This window comes from Oryctolagus cuniculus, chromosome 6, assembly GCF_051225735.1.
Source record: "Oryctolagus cuniculus isolate XC-2025 breed Fujian yellow rabbit chromosome 6, ASM5122573v1, whole genome shotgun sequence".
In the NCBI taxonomy this organism is placed as follows: domain Eukaryota; kingdom Metazoa; phylum Chordata; class Mammalia; order Lagomorpha; family Leporidae; genus Oryctolagus; species Oryctolagus cuniculus.
Window position 1 is genome coordinate 1,616,381 of NC_142872.1, and position 20,107 is coordinate 1,636,487.

Here is a 20,107-nt window from a genome sequence, read left to right on the forward strand (position 1 = left end):
TGGGGATGTTGTGATTACAGATCTCAGAGGCAAATTCCAAGGGAGCTGTCTTAAAAATATTGTTTTGACATAAAAACGCAGCCTTAGAAACAGAGATTGTATCTTATGGAACTAAGGTGAAGGGACACATTCCCGAAAGGCCTAGAAAACTAACAATGCTTACTTTCTCTAAACAAATTTAAGCCAAATCTTTCTACAAAATCCATTCATAATATCTCACCTTGCATCCAACCCCAATGCAAAAGCAAGAGGAATGACTAACAAAAGTTTCCCAGTAGGCTTCATCCTTCTTGGGTTCTCTGAATGGCCCCAGGAAGAGTCGGTTCTTTTCTGGATTGTGATCATGCTGTACCTCATGACGATCCTGGGCAACTCCACCATCATCTTGCTCTCGTGCATGGACCCTCGTCTCTACACCCCTATGTACTTCTTTCTTAGCAATCTCTCCTTCTTGGATATCTGCTTCACCACAATCCCGGTGCCCCAGATGCTGTCAAACCTGTGGGGGCCAGACAAGAGCATCACCTATGCAGGCTGTGTTATGCAGCTCTGAATGTTTCTCTGTGTTGGGGCCACAGAAGGCGTCCTGCTGGTGGTCATGGCCTTTGACCGCTATGTGGCTGTCTGCCAGCCTCTGCGCTACACCACCATCATGCACCGTCCACTCTGTTGGAAGCTGGTGCTTATGGCCTGGCTGTGTGGCCTGATGGAGTCTCTGACCCAATCTCCCATCACACTCCAGCTACCCTTCTGCTCCCATCACCACCTGGACAGCTTTATGTGTGATGTTCCTGCCCTCCTGCGCCTGGCCTGTGGAGACACCTCTGCCACTGAGTGGCAGATGACCATTTCTGCTGTCATCTTCACCATGCTGCCTGTGGGGTTGATCCTGACTTCTTATGGATGTATAGCTCAAGCAGTAGTAAAAATGAAGGCAGAGGAGGGGAGGCAGAAAGTCATTGCCACCTGTTCCTCCCACCTCTTTGTGGTCTTCATGTTGTATGGCACAGTGGCAGTTGTGTACATAAACCCTAAGACCAACTTTACTTCAACATATGGCAAGTTCTTCACCTTCTTCTACACTGTGGTCACACCCATGCTGAACCCTCTCATCTATACTCTGAGAAACAAAGAAGTGATGGGTGCTCTTCAAAGAGTGTTGAGAAAGGGGATCTGCATAAGCAAAAGTAGATGATTGAGAATTTGGACCAGAAAGGAAGTTGAAAGTCATGACTGCTACTTACTCATTTTTTAGTCTTTAAATATTTCCCCAAAGGAAGTTTTGATCAAAAAGACTAAATTATTTTCATTTTTATCCTTGATACTTTAAATATCACCTTGCTAAGTAAATATCCAAATGCAATACCATTTGTGTCATACAATAAGTGTTCAAAATGTAGTTGTCTTGGGTAAATATTAATTTCAACATTAACTTTTGAGGCATATATATTATTTTTATGCAACTTAATAATGATGAACAGAACATTCTGGAATTTATAAAAAATATGTTTGATGTTATTTGGGATTTAAAGTTGAAAATATAATAATAATTCATGGGGAGGACTGTATACCATAGATTAGCTTAGACAAACCTGAAAGGGGGGGATTTCCTTGGAGTTTCCCTGAGTTCTTACTACATTTGCAGCCTTTCCTTTTTAATTTGTTTGTGTTCATGACACAGAGAGTGGAGCCTACCTGCATTTTGGGTATGCTCTTCCTCAGCTGGAGTTTTCAGAAGATGAAACTTCTCCTTTGAGGTGCCTCAGAGGCACTTGAAACCTAACAAAGGGTGCAAGCACTCTTATTACTGAAGACCTGCAGCTTTCTATGTCTAATCCAAACTTAATGTCACCTCCGTGTGGTTAAAAATGTTAATATATTTCTCAAATTTATTTTTCTATGTACACACTAGCAAAGCAATTTTCCTAAGAGAAAATATGTATAAAATATCTCACATAGATATAGGTGTTGATTATTGTGTTTTGAAAATGTGGAATCAGAATATTGCCTATATCCAATTGAGTTTTCAAAAGGGACTTGGATATTGAATATCAACTTTTTTATTTATATAAGGTGAACAAATCTCATGTATTTCATATATACAGATATATGAGCATAGTGATATTTCCCACCCTACCCTTCCTCCCACCCATGACCCCACACTCCATCCTTCCTCTCTTATTCTTTCTATTTTTGCAATGACATACTTTCAGTTTATTCTATAATCATAAGATTAACCCTCTACTAAGTAAAAATTCAACAAATAGTAGGAAGAAAAAAACTCTGGTCTTCCACAGTAGAGACTAGGGTTGTAAACAATAATCAATTCTCAAAATATCGATTTTGCTCATATACATTACATTTTTAGGTACTCTATTAATTACCAAAGGTCAGGGAAAACTATGGTAATTGTCTTTTTTGGGAATGACACATTACACTAAGGATAATGGTTTCTAGTTGTATCCATTTCATTGCAAAAGACAGGATTTCATTCCTTTTTATGGCTGAGTAGTATTCCATAGTGTATATATATCACATTTTCTTTGTTGAGTAGTTGGTGGATGGGCAACTGGATTGATTCCATATCTTAGCTATTGTAAATTGAGCTGCAATAAACATTGAGGCACAGATAACTCTTTCACATGCTGATTTCATTTTCTTTGGGTAAATTTCCAGGAGTGCAATGGCTGGGTCATATGGTAGGTCTATATTCAGATTTCTGAGGTGTCTCCATACTGTCTTCCACACTGGCTGTACCAGTTTACATTCCCACCAACAGTGGATTAGGGCACCTTTTCCCCCACATTCTTGCCAACGTTTATTGTTTTTTGATTTCTATATGAAAGCCATTTACACGGGGTTGAGGTGAAACCTCATGGTGGTGATGGCAAGTGATCCTGAGCATCTTTTCATCTATCTGTTGACCATTTGAATTTCATCTTTTGAAAAATGCCTGTCGATTTTCTTTGCCTATTTCTTGACTGGATTATTTATATTGTTTGTAGTTGAGTTTCCTGAGTTCTTGATATGTTCTGGATATTAACTCCTTATCAGTTGCATAGTTTGTAAACATTTTCTCCCATTCTGTCAGTTGTGTCAGAAGTCAAAGAAATACCTTCAGGGAAGGAATCTCTCAATCTATGAAAATTATCCTTTAAAAGATATAGAGGAGCTGGTGCTGTGGTGTAGCGGATTAAGCCACCACCTGCAGTGCCCGCATCCCATATGGGTGCCAGGTCGAGACCCAGCTGCTCCACTTCCAATCCAGCTCTCTTCTATGGCCTGGGAAAGCAGAAGAAGATGGTCCAAGTCCTTGGGCCCCTGCACCTGCGTTGGAGACCCAGAAGAAGTTCCTGGCTCCTTGCTTCAGATTGGCGCAGCTCTAGCTATAGTGGCCAATTGGGGAGTGTACCAGTGGATGGAAGATCCACCCCCTCGTTCTTTCTGTGTGTAACTCTGACTTTCAATACATAATTTTTTAAAAAAAAGATATAGAAAAAACTGATCCCCTGGTTGCACAAAATTCAACAGAGTCACAAAAGAAGTAGTAAAAGACAGAGCCATACAATGGCCTAAATAAACAAAATAATGCCTTAGTATCAGATTCTGAAGAAATGGAGACTGACAGAATGCTTGATAAAAAAAATCAAAAGAATAATTCTGATGTCACTCAAAGAGATACAAGAGAATGTATACAGACTACTAAATGAAATTAGGAAACTGAGGCATGATGGGAATGAGATTGAGATATTGAAAAAGAACCTAACAGAAATATTAGATATGAAGATCTCCATCAGTCAAAAAATAGCAGGGTAAGTAAAGCAAAAGAAAAATATCTGAATTTGAAGATGGGCCTGTGAAAATGTCAGTCAGACAAAAAAAAAAATAGGATAAAACAAATGAGAAAGAATGAAAATAGCATTCAATCTCCTGGACACCATTAAATGAGCCAGTATGAAAGTTTGGGAGTCCCTGATGAAACAGAAAAGAGAAGTGGCTTAGAAAATTTATTCAGTTAAATAATAGCTGAATATTTCCTTAATCTTCAGGAATATATGGAAATCTAAAATTAGGAAACCCATAGAATCCCCCCAAAGACAGAAAAGAACACTTCGTACAACACATTCTGGTGAAACTTTCCAATTTATAACACACAAAAAAATCTTAAGTTTCCAAGAAGAAAACACCAGGCTACTTGTAAGGGAACTCCCATTGTATGACAGCAGACTTTTTCAACAGAAACCTCAAAGTTCAGGAAGGAATGAAAAAATACATTCCAAGTTTTGAACAACAATAGCAAAAAACTGTTAACCCAGAATACTTGACAAACCCGTAGATGAAGTTTCTAAACAAAGCTATCAAGGGAGGGGAAATAAAGACTTCCCAAACAAGCAAAAACTTGTGGAGTTCATCACCATTTGACCAGCCTTACAGATGATACTTAAAGTGGGTTGGGTTCAACTCAAACTTGGAATGCCTGCATACCATGTCAGAGTGATTGGGAAAACCCAGCTTCCTGCTAATGAGCTTGGGAGGCAGCAATTCATGTCCAAAGCACTGGGTATCTGCCGCCCACTGGGAGATCCAGATGGAATTCCTCATTCCTACCTTAAGCCTGGCCCAGCCTCAGGTTGTTGTGGGCATTTGGGAAGTGAATCAACAGATAAAATCTCAATCTCTCTCTCTCTCTCTCTGTCTCTGTCTCTCTCTCTTTCCCTCCCTCCCTCTTTCCTTCTCTCTGTGTCACTCTACCTTTCAAATAAATAAATATAAGTAAATCTTTAGAAGCAATAAATCTTGGGGCTGGCACTGTGGTGCAGTGGGTTAAGCTACCATCTTCAGTGCCAGCATCACATATGGGTGTCAATTCAATTCCCAGTTGCTCTGCTTTCCAACCTGCTCCCTGCTAATGGAACTGGGAAAGCAATGGAGGCTGACCCAAGTGCTTTGGCCCCTACACCCATGTGAGTCCCGGAAGAAGCTTCTGGCTCCTGGCTTCAGACCAACCCAGCTCTGGCCATTACAGCCACTTGGGGAGTGAACCAGTGAACGGAAAATCTCTCTCTGTCTCTTTTCTCTCTATATGTAACTCTGCCTTTCAAATAAATAAAGAAATCTTTTAAAAAAGGAATAAGAAACAATAAATCTTTAGAAACAAAGGAAGGTAACTTCTATCATTAACATCAGTGAAAATATAACTTACTAGAAAGAATAATGGATATTTATTTTTTTCAACTTTTATTTAATAAATATAAATTTCCAAAGTAAAACTTCTGGATTATAATGGCTTTTCCCCCCATAACCTCCTCCCAATTGCAACCATCCCATCTCCCACTCCCTTTCCCTCTCCCATCTCATTCTTCTTTAAGATTCATTTTTAATTATCTTTATATACAGAGGATCAACTCAATATATACTATGTGAAGATTTCAACAGACTGCATCCACAAAGACACACAAAGTATAGAGTACTGTTTGAGTAGTAGTTTTACCATTGATTCACATAGTACAACACATTAAGGACAGAAGTCCTACATGGGGAGCAGGTGCACAGTGACTCCTGTTGCTGATTCAACAATTGACACTCTTGTTTATGATGTCAGTAATCACCTGAGGCTCTTGTCATGAGCTGCTAAGGGTATGAGACCCTCTTGAGTTCACCAACTCTGATTTTACTTAAACAAGGCCATATTCATAGGGGAAGTTCTCTCCTCCGTTCAGAGAATGGTACCTCCTTCGTTTATGGCCCGTTCTTTCTGCTGTTATCTCACTCACAGAGATCTTTCATTTAGGTCCTCTTTCTTTTTTTCTTTTCTTTCTTTCTTTTTTTTTTTGGCACAGTGTCTTGGCTTTCCATGCCTGTGCAACTGTCATGGCTTTTTAGCCAGATCCGAATGCCATAAGGGTTGATTCTGAGGCCAGAGTGCTGTTTGGGACATCTGCCATTCTATGAATCTGCTGTGCATCCTGCTTCCCATGTAGGATCATTCTCTCTTTTTTAATTCTATCAATTATTATTTGCAGACATTGGTCTTACTTATGTAATCCCTATCTTTCTGATCAATTATGAACTTAAACTGATCACTTTAACAAGTAAAATGGCATTGGTACATGCCACTTTGATAGGATTGAACTGGAATCCCCTGGCACGTTTCTAGCTCTCATTAGAAGTAAGTCAGAGTGAGCATGTGCTGAACTGTACATCTATTTCCTCTCTTATTCCCACTCTTTTATTTAACAGGAATCACTTTTCAGTTAAATGACTGAGAATAATTGTGTGTTAAGTAAAGAGTTCAACCAATGCTATTAAGTAGAACAAAAAAAATACTAAAAGGAATAAAATAGTAAGTTGTTCCTCAACAGTCAGGACAAGGGCTGATCAAATCATTGTTTCTCATAGTGTTCATTTAACTTCTGCAGGTTTCCTTTTAGGTGTTCAGTAAGTTGTCGCTGATCAGGGAGAACATATGATATTTGTCCCTTTGGGACTGGCTTGTTTCCCTCAGCATGATGTTTTTCAATTCCACCATTTTTTAAAACTTTTATTTAAGAAATATAAATTTCCAAAGTATAGCTTATGGATTACAATGGCTTTTCCCACCCATAACTTCCCTCCCACCTGCAACCCTCCCATCTCGTGCTCCCTCTCCCATTCCATTCGCATCAAGATTCATTTTCAATTATCTTTATATACAGAAAATCAATTTAGTATAAATTAAGTAAAGATTTCAACATTTTGCACCCACACAGAAACATAAAGTATAAAGTACTGTTTGAGTACTAGTTATAGCATTAATTCACATTGAACAACACATTAAGGACAGAGATCCTTCATGAGGAATAAGTGCACACTGACTCCTGTTGTTGACTTAACAAATTGACACTCTTGTTTATGGCGTCAGTATTCTCCCTAGGCTCTTGTCATGAGTTGCCAAGAATATGGAAGCCTCTTGAGTTCATCATCTTCCATTTTATTTAGACTAGGTCATAGTCAAAGTGGAAGTTCTCTCCTCCCTTCAGAGAAAGGTACCTCGTTCTTTGACAGCCCTGTTCTTTCTACTAGGACCTCACTCACAGAGATCTTTCATTTAGGTCCTCTTTTTTTTTTCTGCCAGAGTGTCTTGGCTTTCCATGCCTAAAATACTCTCATGGGCTCTTCAGCCAGATCCGAGTGCCTTAAGGGCTGATTCTGAGGTCAGAGTGCTGTTTAGGACATCTGCCATTCTATGAGTCTGCTGTGTATCCAGCTTCCCATTCCAACAATAGTTTTTAGATTTCTAATTTCCTCTTCTTTTCTTTGGTTTGACTGTATACTTTCCTGTGCTCTGTCTTCTAAGTCTGTTATTCTCTCTTCTGCTTCACCGACTCTGTTTTTAAGGCTCTCTAATGTGTTTGTCATTTGACCTATTGAATTCTTCATTTCATTTTGATTTCACTATCACAAGTTCATGTTCTACTAGTTTCAGCATTTCATTTTGATTCCTCCTTAAGATTTCATTTTCATGAGAGAGATTTTCCATCCTGTCCAGTAAGGATTTCCATAGTTCAAGCATTTGTTTTTGAAAACTTCTAAATGTTCTTATCATAAACTTTTTGGAAATCCATTTCTTGCATTTCTTCTATCTCCTCATATTCACAACCTTGGATTGGGGTGTCTTGTTCATCTGGGGACATCATAATGTCTGCCTTGTTCTTGTTTCCTCGGTTTCTGCATTTGTTGCTTGGCATTGTGGAGATATTCTTTGGTTTCTTCTTCCCTTGCTGTGGTGTTTTTTCTTGTTATACTATAACTGTATTAAGTGGACTGTCTGCTTTTGACGGATCCTTAGAGGCTTGTGGTGGGTGTGGCCAGAGAGCTCTGCTTGGTTCTTCAGGGTTAAGGGTGTGCCAAAGTGACACACCCAGGTTAGGCATGGTAAATCTCTCTCTCTCTCTCTCTCTTTTTTTTTAAATTCAGAAGTGAAGTAATTCTGCACAGCTGAGCAGAACTGAAAGCAGTCAGTGTCTGATCTCTTGCTCCTGTGGGTATAATATTCATCTGCTGTGTCCCAAGGACCACACAAAGGATCTGTGCTGTCCTCGGTGTGAGCTCAAATTCCCCTGCAGTCTCCGACCGGGTTGCCAAGGTTACCGAGTTTGTAGCGTCTCTGGAGTGTACACACGTGAACTCCATGAGTTCTCTCACACACCGTTTTTTTTTTTTTTTCTTTCAGTCTCAATTCATTAGCTCCACACCTTCACTAGGTCCTAACCTCCTGTTATTTCACCCCCCCCACCCCAAAGTCAGGTTTTTCTGCTTGGCTGATGGTAGGCACAACTTTTACATATGTCCAAAATGGCGCCTGCTCTTTGTCTTGCTCGCCTTTGTAAGGTGAGTGGAGAGAGAGACTCGTGTCCATACTGGTCCCTTTTATTTTATTTTCTTTATTTTTTTTCCTCTCTCCTCTAGTTAGTCTGGTGAACTTTCCCACACAGGTCTTCAAGCCTCGTTCGCTCTAGGCTCTTCTTGCTGCTTCCCTGCCAGTGTCTTGGGCTACTGAGGTTTCACCTCACCTCCCTTTATAGGGCTGGTGCATAGATTCAGTGGCTGGTGTCCAGAGCCTTGGGCATCCATGCCCTTTAGGTAGGTCCACCATGTCCCACTAGTTCTGAAAGTTTTCCCAGCGCCATTTGTTGAATAGACTGCCTTTGCTCCCGGAATTTTTTAGCTCCTTTATCAAATATAAGCTGGCTATAGATGTTTAGATTAATTTCTGGTGTTTCTATTCTGTTCCATTGGTCTATCCATTTGTTTCTGTACTGGTACCATGCTGTTTTGATTATAACTGCCCTTTAGTATGTCCAGAAATCTGATATTGTGTTGCCTCCAGCTTTTTTTTTTTTGTACAAGATTGTTTTAGGTATTCTAAGTCTCCTGTGCCTCTATATTAATTCCAATAAAAACAAATAAACAACAACAAAAAACCAATATGCTGCCCATAATAAACTCACTATATAATGATTAAGGGATCAATTTAAAAGAAAATAGGGTTATTGTAAATATATAAGCATCTAATGCCAGTGCTACCAATTTTAGAACACTGATGTTATTATATCTAAGGGGAGAGAAAAGCTCCAATACATTAATATTGGGGACTTTGGCAGCCCACTTTTATGAACGGTAAAATTATCCAGGCAAAAAAATCAACAAAGAAATAGCACAGTTAAAGTACACTACCAATGATTTGGTGTACACTACAGACCAAATGGACATAATAGATATTTACTGAACATTCCAGGCACAGAGGCAGAATACACATTCTTTCTTAATAGTGCATAGAACACTCTCTAGGATAGATTGTATACTAGCTCAAAAAGCAAGTCTTAACAAGTTAAAAAAATCAAAGTCATAGCATGCATCTTTTCTGATCACAATGGAACCATGGAAATTAACAACAAGAAACTTATACGAATAAAATAAAGTTGTACAAATACATGGAGCTCAAACAACCGGCTCCTGAATGAACAATGAGTCATTGAAAAAAAAATCTGAATTAAACAATTCCTTGAGGGATTGGACTAAGATGGCAAAGTAGGGAGGGAGCTTACTACTCTAGTCTAGGAGGAGATAGTTTAAAAAAAGTGGAGAGAGTGCAGTCTCAGGCAAGTGTTAGGGAGAAAAGGGCAGAGGAAAGCCATGCTAATTAGAGGGACATTGTAGACCTACATGGAGAGTGTAGACATGCATAACTAGGACCCCAGCAGCTGAGAGCCTCCACACAAGCTTTGTAGAGTGAGGTGAGACCAGTCAGCAGCAGCCCAAGCCACTGACGACAGAGCTGCAGGAAGAGCTTGGAAGGAATCCTGCTTGGAGCCCTGTGGGGGATGGTGTGGCTGCCAAACTGGAGGAGAAAAAAGGCACAAGTTTCTCTCTTCCCAATCACCCTGCAATGGTGTCCTGTAACAAGCTAATAGAGAGTGGGCACCATTTTGGACATATGTAACAGCTGCACCAGCTCGTATCCACGTCCAGCAACCAGCAGAACAGAGACTCCTGAGTCTGGCAGGGAGAACTGACAGGGGCCTGGGTGTTTGTGACTGTGGGAGTGAAAACACTGAGGCTGCATGGGAGGGCTCAGGGTGTGACTGGGACTTTGGGCAGTCACTGTGAGAGTCTCCATATGCACAGAGATCCCTGGTTCCTGGTGAGGGACATTGCTGTGGAATCTGTGCTTATATTGAGGACTACATAGATCTTGTGTGTGTTTCTTATGGCAGCAAAGATGAATATTATACCCACTGGGGCTAGTGCCCAGGCACTGGTCACCTTTGAGGAGAGGAGGTGAGCAGAGTCTACTCCAACAGAGCAGAACAAACCTCCCTTCTGATGAAAAAAAGGAGATTTACAACACCCAACCTAGGTGTCACCTTGGACACTCCCTTCACCCTGGAGCACTGAACAGAGCTCCCTGGCCACATCTGCCATGCCTCTAGGTATTCGCTGAAAGAAGTAGACATTCCACAAGTCCAAAGATAAAAGCCGCCACAGCAAAAAAAAAAAAAACCACAAAGAAACCAACAAGTGTTTCCACAAATGCTGAATAATAAATGTACCAATTCAAGAAACAAGAGTAAGGAAGACAACATGATGCCAGCAAAAGGACTCAACACTTCAATCCTGGATTGTGAGGATAAAGAGATTGAAGAAATGCCAGAAATAGAATTCCAAAAATTGATCATAGAACTACTCAGAAATACTCAGAAGCAAATGCACAAACTAATGAAATCCCTACATGACATGAAAGAAAATTTCTCCGTTGAAATTGAAGTCTTAAATAGAAACCAAAATGAAATATTGGAAATGAAGAATTAAATAGAACAAATAAAAAATGCAATGGAAAGCCTTAACAACATAATTGGTGAAGCAAAAGAAAGACTATCTGGCTTAGAAGACAAATCACAGTAAAGTATACACTCAGACCAAAAACAACAAGAAGAAATTAGAAAACTCAAAAACACTGTTGGTAATCTACAGGATACTATCAAACAAAACAACATAGGGGTTCTAGGAGTTCCTGTAGGCATGGAAAGATAGAAAGGCTTGGCAGGCCTTTTTCATGAAATGATAACAGAACTTCCTTAATTTGGGGAAAGAAAGGAACATCCAAGTACAGGAAGCACATAGAACTCATAATAGACATGATCAGAAAAGATCTTCACCACAACACATTGTAGTCAAACTCTCCACAGTAAAACATAAAGAAAAGATTCTAAAATGTCCATGCGAGAAACACCAGATTACTTTCAGAGGGTCTCCATTAGACTCACAGCAGACTTCTCATCAGAAACCCTATAGGCTAGGAGAAAATGGCGAGATATATTCCAAGTCTTAATTGAAAAAAAAAAAAACAAAACTGTCAACTCTGAATACCGTATCCTGCAAAGATCTCATTCATGAATAAAGGTACAATAAATATCTTCCATAACAAACAGAAATTGAAAGGGCTGTTTGTGAACTTTGTGAGACTTGCTTTATGGCCTACCATGTGGTCAGTCCTAGAGAAAGTTCCATGCACTTCTAAGAACAATGTGTATTCCACAAGCGTAGGATGAAAAGTTCTGTAGATATCTGTTAGGTCCACTTGGTTTATAGTGTTAATGAACTCTGCTATTTCCTTGCTGATTTTCTAGAAGTTTTGATGGGAGGAGTTGTCATTATTCATTTTCCCACATCCATCTCACCAATCTCTGCAACTTCTTTTTTATATCATTGTTTACATATTGCTGAGGTTTGTGGCATTTTCGGTATATTTTAAAATATATTTTCATTCTATTTTCCTATGAACTTAAAGAATATTTCTTTGAGAGGAAGAGAGACAACTGGCCCACTCCCCAAATGCCTCCAACAATTGTAACTGGGCCAGGCCAAAGTCAAAAGCTGGAAATGCAATCCAGATCTTCCACAAGGATGTCTGGAACCCAATGACTTGAGCCACCACTGTTGCCTCCCAGGGTCTGCATTACTAGGAGCCTCGGCAGGGTATTGAACTCAGGTACTCTGACATGGGATGAGGGCATCTAAACTGATGTCTTAACTGCTAGGTTAAATATCTTCCCCCTGCATTTCTAGAGAATATTTAGTCACACTGAGGCAGGAGATGGTTAAGTGTTAACTGGGGAAGCTGAGAAAAGCAAATTCCAAAACTCTCTCATAGTCTCAATTTGTTTCTCCATTTCTCTGTCTATGTCTCCCTGTTCTTATCCTCCACCTTGAGGTAGAAGGCAGAGAATAGCTACTTGAAGCTGAGGGGGGAAACTGCAAGTTAAAAAAACTCCTTCACTAAGAAGCTGTATGTAGACATGATCATGGCCAGAGAGCCTCTGTGCCATAGTCTCAGGATGACACTGGAGGCTGCCCTCACCCGAGAGCCAACCCATAAAATAGAGCTTTTATCTGTATCTGGGGCCTCAATTATCAGCCTCAGTCTGTGCCTTGATTCTTGGCCCACTTTCACTCTGCTAAAAAGTGTACTTTCTTTTCCTTTAATAAACCTTTGATGCTATTGTCTGTGTGAGCTTCATTCAAGTTAACACCTGAGGTTCAGAAGAACCCACACCTGATCTGCACATTTCTTCCCTCGACTTCCACAATAAAACCATGATTCATTTAGTCATATGTAGTCACATTTGCTCAAATGTTATTAGTAAATAATTCTAAGTTTCATAACAAACTGTGTCCACAGTTTCTCTTATCACTGCTTGGTAAGCTAAAGTTTGCCTCATCCAGTGTTTGTGATCCAATGAATGCTCTGCTCCCTAAAGCACTACGCACTTGAAGTTCCTGGTCTTCTGCTTCACACTTGATCAGTGGGTTAACTATTAAAAGGTGATTGACTCAAACATTGCTAACATTTCTCTATTTCTCTATCAGTTTACATCAACAAAGAAACTTCAGAGATCAGCTTGTGATCTCCTTGTGTACTGGTGACAGATGTTTGTGTCCAGGTTTTCTAGGATGTTTCAAATTGTTGGTAGTTGAAGGCTCCTTCCACACACACACACACACACTTATATATGTTGCTGTGGAATCCTTCTGAGAGGAGGAGCGTGGTGGGGGCAAGAGGCGCGGAGTCACCACACAGACCCCGGGAGTCGGGTGAAAGTGGGCCAGAGGCCAGCATTCCACAGACTCATTTATTTCAGTTGGTACAACAGCTTAAATAGCCAAGGCAGCCAATCCAGTCAAGGGGTGGTCTATGCCCTAACCAATCACAGCCTGTTGCCAGGCTGTATCTGAAGCCATCCAATCACAGCTGGTTGACAGGCAGGCTTCATTGCCATGTGGTTCCCAAAGCCATCCAATCACAGCCTGTTACCAGGCAGGCTCCGTTGCCAGGTGGGTTTCGAAGCCATTCCTGAGTAACTGATGAGCTCTTGCCAGCAACCATCTTGGCATGGCCTTCTTATTCTACCACATTTCCCTCTTTTCATTTATTTTTGAGCAATGGGAGGCATGATTCTTGGCCATACCACTGTTGACCCCGTTCTCATTTCCATGTGGTCTCTGTATGCAGCTGTGCCTGTCTTAGCTTGTCCCCCAGGGGATCTTACCCATCGTTGACTAACCGGCGCTCAAAACAGGAGACCACAGGAGTGTTTGCTCAGATAGGGGTAGGAATGAGGAACAATGGTAATCCAGAATGGCATGACCGCACACAGGCTGTGGGCCATTCAACTGGCTGACCAGAGCTAGCGGGGTATAAATAGCCAAGGCAGCCAATCTGGTCAAGGGGCAGTCTATGCCTTAACCAGTCACAGCCTGTTGCTAGGCAGTATCCAAAGCCATACAATCACAGCCTGTTTCCAGGCAGGCTCTGTTGCCAGGTGGGTTTTAAAGGCATTCCTGAGTAACTGACACTCACTTGCCAGCGGTATCTTGGCATGGCCTTCTCATTCCACCACATACATAAACATTATATCCCACATTAAATGTACATCTGAATGTGTATTTTCATCCTTATTTATTGGTTATATTTTTCAAACATTGTTTTAGTCCCTATTGTATCTCTAATGACTACTTACGTGTGGAGACAAAACAGGCATTCAATGAACATTTGTGGAGTGAATAAATAAGCCAATGGCTGTAGAAATTTTATTTAATAAACAAATTTCTTGGTCGTGTTACTATGGTTAATATCTATTTTTGTAAGGAACTCAAACAACTCAATAACAACAACATCAATATCCAAATTATTTGATTACAAATGGACAGAAGACCCAAAAAGAAATCTCTCAAAAGAAGTTATGGGGCCGGCGCTGTGGAGCAGTAGGTTAATCCTCCACCTTCAGTGCTAGCATCTCATGTGGGTGCCGGTTCTAGTTCCAGCTGCTTCTCTTCCAATCCAGCTGTTTGCTATGGCCTGGCAAAGCAGTAGAAGATGGCCCAAGTGTTTGGACCCCTGCACCCACGTGGGAGACCCAGAAGAAGCTCCTGGCTCCAGATTGGCGCAGCTCTGGCCATTGCGGCCAATTGGGGAGTGAATCAGTGGAAGGAAGACCTTTCTCTCTGTCTTTCCCTCTCACTGTCTGTAACTCTACTTCTCAAATAAAGAAAATTAAAAAAAAATCATACAAATGACCATCAGGTACACAAAAAAATGATCATCAGTAATCATTAGGGAAATGCAAATCAAAACCATTAGGGATTCTCACATCACTATTGCTGGAATAGCTATTATCATAAAGACATAAAATAATAAATGATGGCAAGAGGACAGAGAAAACAGGACACTTACACACTTTCATTGGGAATGTAAATTAGGATACCATTATGTAAAACAGTATAGTGGAGTAGTTCCCCTGAAAATGAAATCAAACCTACTGTATGACCCAGCAATCTCACTCCTGGGTATGTATCTACAGAAAATGAAATCAGTATGATGATAATCAAAATAACACTATTCACCATAGTCAAGAAACAGAATTACTTGTGTGATAACGAAAATGTGGCATATATATACAACAATACACTTTTAATAATAAAAAAGCAATACTGTACTTTATGACAATGTGGTTGAACCTGGAGGCATTAATAAAGTAAGTCAGGCACAGGAAAGCAAGTACTCCATGATCTCACATATATCAAGAATTGAAATCATTTGCTCTCATACAGGTCGAAAACAGAGTAGTTGTCACCAGAGGCTGGAGAGGGAGGATCAAATGGGGGGAGGTTGTCCATGAGTGCAATGTTACTGTTAGAAAGGATGAAGAAGCCTGGTGTTCTAGAGCACAGTTGGTGAATATAGTTAATAGTCAGGCATTGTGTATTTCAAAATAGTTACAAGGAAGGATTTTGAATGTTCCCACTCCCTCAAAATGATAAATGTGGAATCAACAGTCAGCTGAAAAGAGTTAAAGTGATGGCTCATTTCGTTTCCTGAAAGTAAGGGAAGCATGTCTCATGTGCTGGGTCTCTGCAGTATTTTGGGACTGGCAGCTGATTACTGTGAAGTCAGCAGTCCCTGGGACCTCCTGGGGATGGCTGGTTGCCTTATGCTCCTTGTGCCCTCCCCTTAGTGGAAATAAAAGGAGAGTCACCTTCTATCCCCCTTCCTAATGTCTACACTGCAATCTCTTTCACTGGGGAGCATCCCCAGATTGGCAAGTCTGTGGTAAGATCCCAAGAAGAGGACCATCAGCAGGGAACTCCCAGCTGGGTAGGCTGCCAACGATCTGCTGTCTGTCCACCCCAGGTGAGCTGCTCACATTCTGAGATGGAGAGGGTAGAAAATGAATGAGGGAGGGGCAGACAAGCATGAACATGGGCAGAAGGCATAACATGTCCCTGGACTTGAAGGGGGCTTGTGTGAAATTCTGTCATACCTTGTGAAACAGGATGTGTTTTTTTTTTTTATTTTTTTATTTTTTTATTTTTTTATTTTTTTTATTTTTTGACAGGCAGAGTGGACAGTGAGAGAGAGAGACAGAGAGAAAGGTCTTCCTTTGCCGTTGGTTCACCCTCCAATGGCCGCCGCGGCCGGCGCGCTGCGGCCGGCGCACCGCGCTGATCCGATGGCAGGAGCCAGGAGCCAGGTGCTTTTCCTGGTCTCCCATGGGGTGCAGGGCCCAAGCACCTGGGCCATCCTCCACTGCACTCCCTGGCCACAGCAGAGGGCTGGCCTGGAAGAGGGGCAACCGGGACAGAATCCGGCGCCCCGACCGGGACTAGAACCCGGTGTGCCGGCGCCGCTAGGCGGAGGATTAGCCTAGTGAGCCGCGGCGCTGGCCCAGGATGTGTTTTAAGATGAAAATTATCATCATGCTCTATTCAGTCTCAAGGATCATGTGTTATAGATTTATTGTGGAATTTGCATATTACAACACACATAGACACTAATAGCTATTTTTATGACCTTTGCTGTAGGAATATTACTGCATGTGATTTCATCTCTCATCTCACAGCAGTGAATTTCAGAAACCTCTCCTGATGTATTGGGTAGTGAATTGTTTAACCAACTGCTGTTGTAAAGTGCACCATAGTTTAATTTATTCCACATTTGTGGATACTTCGTGTGTGTGTGTAATTAGAATATATAATTAGAATCAGAGTCAATCTTAATGAAATCATGGCCTACTTAGAAATAACATTTATATTATGTACTTATTAATTAAAACATAAAGACATCAGAAAAGTATCTGGTTCCAGAACCTGATAAAACAGATTGGTAATTATCCCACAACTATGAAGACGAGGTGTGTGACTCCAGCTATGAGCACAGCAAAGATGATCTGTGATGCCAGGAGCTGAGACAGGCTCCTCTGGTCACAAACACTGGGAATTTAATGGCAAGTAAGTCATGAAGTTTAGATCTTATTTCACCTCAGAATTAATGCTGATGAATGGCTTAGATGTAGGACATGAAAACATTAAGAAACTACTCAAATGTATCAGTGGACACTTTGTAAACCCTGAGCAACAGCAATGAAGACAGCAACATGAAAAATGAATTGAGATTTGAAAAAAGAACAACATTCTGGAGGTGAAGGAGATAAATCACACTTAAATATTTTTGATTTGGGAACTTATGTGGATTACATGATGAGTCAGTTTAAAGGCCAATAATGTGTAACAATCTCTTAACTGTTCATCAGATGGCACAAACATCTTGGTGAGAAAGAATTTGCAAATGTCTTGTAAACACAAGTGACTTGTAAACACAAAAATTAATATGCTCATTTAATTCAATATAGGGGGCCCTTTGGACTTGCAGAATTAGAGAGAGGGAACAGGATGACTCGAGAAGTGTTGTGGACAAAGCGAAGGGCTCCAGAGGTGATGCGGGTCACTGTGGGCACCCTCAATGCAGGCAGCCTCAGTGTGGTTCAGAGAGGGACACTTATTTTAGTAAGGAATGTAAGCCCAGAACCAAGGGATTCTTTACACAGATATTCATCCTAGTGTTGTTCTAGATTAATAAATATTTGGAAGACATCTACATTTATAGTAAAAGACAAGATGTAACATAACGTCTGTTTCTAAGGCAGAATACTCCGAAGCTTTAAATTCAAGATTGATATTTCTAAAAGTATTTAACATGTACACAATTCAAATATTTAGTGAAATATGGAGCTGTAAACAGCATGATTTTTCCATATCTTTCATATATTTATATGTAATTCATTAACATATGTTGAAAATAAAAAACAAAAATTTTATAGTAAATAATATTTGAGAGTGGGATTATAAGAGTTTAATTTCTTGTATTTTCATTGTTGTCTTAATTACCTACAGTGTTCATAAAACACATTTAGAGAGCGAAAAAGATAATATTTTACCAAAATCACTAAATATAATTCTAAACAAAAATATCACATATGCCATTGATCTGAATTTACTTTTCCCTTACGTAAGGACAGCTTGAATCTGTGGTATCATCTCAGAACCAAAAGTCAGAGGTGCAATGGCACATTCCTGTCCACATGCCAATCCTGGAGTGTTGCAGAGTGAGCCAGCACAGGTGAACAGGTGAACTGAGTGCTGTGGGGATGCAGGCAACTGAGGAAGAGGCACCATCTCACAGCACCCAGTGCAGGTTCTGTGGCTGAGGGTGGTGAGCTCCCTCAGGGCTCATGAGAAGGCAGCAGAGGTCCCTGACCACCAGCACCAGTCGTTCTTCCTTTTCCTCTGCCACAATGGACTTAGTGGAGCACATTCACTTCTTCAGCATAAGACTTTGTGCCCTTTGTTTTCCCTGCATCAAATGATCTTCCTGGCTCTTGATTCCTCCATTATGCTACTCAATTACTGTGCCCTGATGGGTTTTCACTTACAGAACCCAGCACCTGAAACTTGAGTCCTTAGGATGCATTTATTTGCTCCTTGTTGACTGGCTCTCTTGTCACCCACAGGCCCATGAGCTCTACAAGGCAGTCAATTCCTCTCTGCTCACTGTGTGTTCTCACATCCTAGCAGAGCGCCGCACAGACAGCAGACATGGAATAAACACCTGGGAAGACGCTATTGACTAGGACCAGTCTCTCATGTTCTTCTCCAGTTTTTCAGTTTTTCCATTTTCAAAATCTAATAATCACAATATTTAATGTGATCTTCTTTTACCTAATGTTATTGTTTTTTGGTTCTTTGCTTTCATACTTTTGATCTCCTTTGACTTATGCTACAATCCCAAGAAGAAGGAAAATTAGTATTCCAGGAAAATGCACACCAAATCCAATGTTCCAGGTTAGTATTTTCTAGCTAATGACTGTTTGGCACCTTTTCTCCCTATTCATGAAGTAAAGCTTTAAAACAAACACAGATTTCATAATTGTGTCACCCTAATTCATTCTACTTGTCATTATGGTTCTTGGCTGAAATTCATTTACAGAGACAGGCATTTGATGCAGTGGTTAAGATGCTCCTTGGGATGCCTGCATTCCACATTGGAAAACCTTAGTTTCCATCCTAGCTCCGTTCCAATTCCATGCATCCTTGGAGGCAAGGATGATGGCTCAAGTAGTTGTGTCCCTGTCAGCATGTGGGAGGCCTGGATTGATCTCTGAGTGCCCAGCTTCCACCTGGCCCAGCCCTGGCTGCTGCAGGCATTTGGGGAGTGAACAGCAAATAGAAGAAATGTCTCTGTCCATTTATCAGTTTCTGTCTGTCAAATCTTTAAAATAATAAGTAGCTGTAAATTGTGAAAAAGGATCTACTTAGGCTATAATTAAATAAAAAAAATCATTTATTATGCCAAACTGATTACTGATAATTTCAATAGTGGATATTTTGTGGGGCAAGAATTAGGCTTGATTATAGTGTTTTTTCTTTTACTAGCTTTAATAGTGTTTGGAGTTTTGTATTAAAAGACAACAGGAACTATTAAACTTTTATTAAGTTTAATTTGTGGTTCATTCTTCTGAGGTGAGAGCTGTAATAATTTCTCAGACAAAAGTAGTACTTGGAATTTTTAAGACATTTACTTAAATTAGCTTAAATTCACGTATTTATAGCAAATTAACCAGGTATGCAAACTAGATTGTGTCTCCTAGGTCAAGGTGCTTACTTAGACACTCAGAGAGTAATAACATAATTAAGCTCTCATGGTCTAAATTATACATCACCAGTTGGTGAGATAAGAAAGGCCTTGTTTCTGAGACAATCACTATCTCATGTGTTCCTTTTAATATTCTCAAACAATGCAAATAATAACCCACTAATTTAGAAGAATACATATTTAAAATATAACTGTGTTCAACATTCTATTCTAAATTGTATAGAAAGCTTCTATATACATAGCTGAAAGGAAGTGGTGGAGGAAGATTTAAGTAGCTTTTAGTGAATGTGTGGTGGTGTCTATTGGGGATGCTGGATTTCAGACCTTGGAGATGAATTGCAAGTGGTCATATCTTGAAAACATCCACTTGTTGCAAACAATGCAGCCTTGTGGAGAGGAAGAGACTGTATTCTATTGATTTAATATAAAGGAAAGCACCAATATATCCTATTTAAAGGCTCCTAGAAATGTAATATTGTTGTTTTTTTCTAAATAAACAGCAGTAGAGTCTGTCTACAAAATTCATCTATAAAACTTTACTTAACATTCCATCCAAAACCAAATGAAAATGCAACAGAA

The 20,107-nt window shown here is 40.3% G+C and overlaps 1 pseudogene; it reads left to right on the forward strand.

Moving 5' to 3' along the window:
- The first annotated feature begins 253 nt into the window (after positions 1-253).
- On the forward strand, positions 254-1,195 carry LOC149125903 (olfactory receptor 2H1-like; annotated as a pseudogene).
- The last annotated feature ends 18,912 nt before the right edge of the window (positions 1,196-20,107 follow it).